General features: G+C 44.8%; 1 long non-coding RNA gene across 1 annotated transcript; it reads right to left on the bottom strand.

Moving 5' to 3' along the window:
• Nucleotides 1-762: 762 nt before the first annotated feature.
• LOC104662988 lies at nucleotides 763-2,229 on the bottom strand. Its single transcript, XR_748071.1, has 2 exons — nucleotides 1,998-2,229; nucleotides 763-1,291 (listed from the first exon to the last, which is right to left on the bottom strand). It is a non-coding gene; the product is annotated as an uncharacterized LOC104662988 (long non-coding RNA).
• Between the last annotated feature and the right edge of the window lie 1,919 nt (nucleotides 2,230-4,148).

Genomic DNA, 4,148 nt, shown 5'->3' with positions numbered 1-4,148 from the left:
GGTGGCAGGTTGAATATTGAAGTGCTGCAGTGCATTAAAGTTATGGTAGACTCAGAAATCTGTTCTTCAACAGTTAGACTGTATTTATGCTGGCTGAATTTTCTGTTTATTCACCTATTATCCTCTACCCGTGTCAGCAACCAAGAAACTTGCTGCCCATCTCACTCTGTCTTAAAGGAAACCAAGAAAGAAGTTTTGGACTCTTGGCCTGCAGGAAGCATGTGGCTCGGCGCCCCCTGCCGGCCAATACGGAGGCCACCGGAACGGGGAGACCACGAAGGCTCTGGGCCGGCTGAGTTGCCCAGGCTCCTCTGACTTCTCCAGAAAGGGTTTTTTCCGGTGACACTCCGGGAGCCACAGCGATTTGTTTCCCTAAAGGAAGCGGCTTCCCACCTGGGTATCATCCCTAATACCCTCCGAAGGAGCCCATTGCGGAGAATGGTATAGAATGTCCCACAGAAGGCAGAAGGACCCTATGATCCAGGAAACCTAGGGCCGGCATCAGGAAGTTTTATGAGAGCAGCTAGTAGGAAGATCAGCCCCAGGAGAAGGGGATTGTCTAGCAGCTTGGTTGGAGCAAGGCTTTTCCAGAGTATTATTTCCGTAATTCAGGTTGCCTCCCACCGACCCTCCACTGCCACCTTATCCTCCACCAAAAGCCCTGACACTGTGTCAGTGATAGGGGACGTGAGGTTGGTGGGGAACAGGCTGTAAGAAAGACGCAGGAGGCTGCATGAGTCTGGGAACAATGAGGAGTCTGCGTGCAAGGGATGAAGCATTTACAAAGAAGACGTACACAGTGCTGCAAAGATTTGAAGGCACAGGGTGCAAGTCACTCAAGTGCCAGTGTCAGGAGGAACCTAGCCATCCAGGTGAACAGGTGCCCCCTTCTTACAGCCCACTCGCATGGGCCTGGTGGACTCCTTATTTTTCGTAGTGGCAGTGAAGAGGTCGGGTCCCTGTGCTGGCAAAACAGTCAGTGACATTGACATCATGAGTCCTGTTGTGGCAGCTGCACATGGAGGGGCTGTTGGTAAGGGCACTGGTGGAGTTCTGCAGAAATCTGCTATGGTGGTCAGATTCTCATGAATGAATGTGTGGATCTGCTTGCATTTACCTCTATGGATCAGCCAACGGCACCTCATCGACACCTCACAGTATCGGTGGTGTCCTCTAGGGACCCAAGACCTGGGGTTGTCTATATGTCGTGTTAAGAAGGGGAAGGCTGGAGTGAAGATGGTTAGGTCTAAAAGGAGGAAAAAGAGGAGGGTCCACATCAGATTCACGTTTCCTGTGAAAGCATTTCAAAGAAGAGCAGAGTCAAAAGAGTAACCTACGGTCCCTTGTCCTGTTCCTAAGAAGTCTTGGCCCAACACTTAATGTTTGCAGTTCTCCCCTCCTGCCTTTATTTGCACTTATTCTTCATGTGCTCATGGCAACAAGTGTTCTCACATCCTTCTTCCACCTCCTTGTCAACAATGGAGAAGGCTACCTACCGCCCTCTCAACCCTTTATGGGATTGTCATACTTACAAGGTTATTTCCAAACCCCAAAGTGATTCTTGCTCCTTACCTAAGCAGACCAGTTAAACTAAAAACTTTCATCTCTGAAGTGTTTGCATCTATCAGTCCACCTGCTGCTCACCCATAGCCTGTGAGGTGAGGCAGGTATCACTGACAACCCCTTTTTAGAATGACTTAACTCAGAAGGGAATTGACAGATTCATATGACCTGCATCTTAGAAAATATTTTCACTTCCTTAAATACAAATGTCTGTTTTAACGCTGTTTTTAAATATCTGAGCATTTCAATTCAAAGGGAGTAGATTTTATGTTTCCCCCCACATATTTCTCTGCCTCAAAATAAAGATTCCCAACTCTTCCATGTATAGAGCCCATCATCCAGAAATGTTCTAATTCTTGGTGATCAGAGATTCTGCATGACTGGGTGTGAGCCTTCTGTCTATAGGTCTGATATCTGACTCTTTTTTAAAATACCTGGGAGTTCCAGGAAAGGGTTTTCTGCAGAGTAGGTGACATCCACAGAGGTGGATATATCCCTCTCAGAGGTGGATACTCATAGTAAAAATGGAATCCCCGTTGCCTCTCTCCTTCTTCTAATCTTGTAGAAATTTCATTGTGGATGTTTTCTTCCCTGAGGTTAGGGTGCAGGCCGTATGGAAAACTCTCAGGCCTGTCAATGATCTTAGACAGATTGCCAGGTAGTACTACTTTTATGCTTACTATTTCACACCTAAAATATTCACCAGCATCACACAGAGTTCCCACGACATCACTGCAAATAAGCAGAAACTTGGGGTTTAGTGTCTATCATAAGCTTGCTATTGGAGCTTGGCAAATCACCTTATCCTTCTACTCCTCATCTCTAAAGTGAATATTATGGACAAAAGATCTCTTTCAGCTCTGACATTCTGTATTTTTGTATACATTACTGTGTGTTTGAGTTCATGTGTGATTTTGTATACGTGCATACTGGTATACACATGTTCAAGTAAGGAGAAATATTTATTTTGCAAACTCAATTGCAAATTGAGTTTCCAGTTGAGAATTGTTAATCTAATTAAGTGCAATTTTTCTTCAAAGCAGTTGTTAGCAAGCTCAAAAAAATGTAATCATTGTTATGTAAAGATTGCAGCGTAATCTGTTTTTGTCTCCACCATTGAAATTATATGTGTGTGTATGTATATATACATTATTTTGTTTTGTTTTTTTTGAGACAGACTCTCACTCTTTCACTCAAGCTGGAATGCAGTGATCTTGGCTCACAGCAACCTCCACCTCTGGATTCAAGCAATTCTCTGCTCAACTTCCGGAGTATCTGGGATTATAGGCATGCGCCACCATGCCTGGCTAATTTTTGTATTTTTAGTAGAGACAGGGTTTCACTATCTTGGCCAGGCTGGTCTTGAACTCTTGACCTCGTGATCCACCCACCTTGGCCTCCCAAAATGCTGAGATTACCGGCATAAGCCACCACCCCTGGCCAAATTTATTTATTTTAAAAAATTATTTATTTATTTATTTGAGTCAGAGTTTCACTCTTGTTACCCAGCCTGGAGTCCAGTGGTACGATCTTGGATCACCGTGACCTCTGTCTCCTGGGTTCAAGCGATTCTCCTGCCTCAGCCTCCCAAGTAGCTGGGATTACAGGCATGTACCACCATACCCAGCTAATTTTGTATTTTCAGTAGAGATGGGGTTTCTCCATGTTGGTAAGGCTGGTCTCGAACTCTCGACCTCAGGTCATCCGCCTGCCTCAGCCTCCCAAAGTGCTGGGATTACAGACATGATCCACTGCGCCTGGCTGAAATTATATATGTTTTTATTACAGGAGAAGCTGCTTGGAACTCCAGTCTGTATTTCAGTAAGGCAAGTAAAGAAATTAGTACATATATTTTTCAGAACTCCAAAATGAGCTAAATTAGGGACCTGCTAATGAAGACGGTAGGGGGAGCGGCATATACAGTCTATCAACAAGGTGTGATGTAGTAGATTTCATAGTTCTTTGTCTTAATAGGTCTCCTGGGCAGATAGGCCTCAAAAGCGTTTATATAACTAAGCAAAACTGACTAATCCGTGGCAAGAAGCTGAGTTGAGATCCAAAACCTAGATTTTAACATCCTTGAATTTCTATTGGCTTTATAATTGACCAAGACCCCAAGAAAAGGGAAATGAACTTTTTTTTTGAGCTGGATTCTCCTCTGCTGCCCAGGCTGGAATGTAGTGGTGCAATTTCGGCTCACTGCAACCTCTGCATCCCGGGTTCCAGAGCTTCTCGTGCCTCAGTCTCCCAAATAGCTGGAACTATAGGCGTGAGCCACCACGTCCCGGCTAATTTTTCTATTTTAAGTAGAGACAGGTTTTCACCATGTTGGTCAGGCTGGTCTCGAACTCCTGACCTCAGGTGATCCACCCCTCTCAGCCTCCCAAAGTGCTGGGATTATAGGCGTGAGCCACCATGCCTGGCCATCATAGAGTTTTAACATTGGAAGAGAAGGAACAAAACTATCACTCCTTACAGATATAATATTGTATGTTGAAAAATCTAAAAGCACATGTGTCGGGACTCAGAAACAATATCCCAAAGTATCGTGCTCTGGCATGCTGAGCACTCTACCTTTTTTCTGT

This window comes from Rhinopithecus roxellana, chromosome 5 (genome assembly GCF_007565055.1).
Source record: "Rhinopithecus roxellana isolate Shanxi Qingling chromosome 5, ASM756505v1, whole genome shotgun sequence".
Lineage (NCBI taxonomy): Eukaryota > Metazoa > Chordata > Mammalia > Primates > Cercopithecidae > Rhinopithecus > Rhinopithecus roxellana.
Note: the sequence above shows the minus strand (reverse complement) of the source record. Positions and strands in the feature narration are given on the sequence as shown.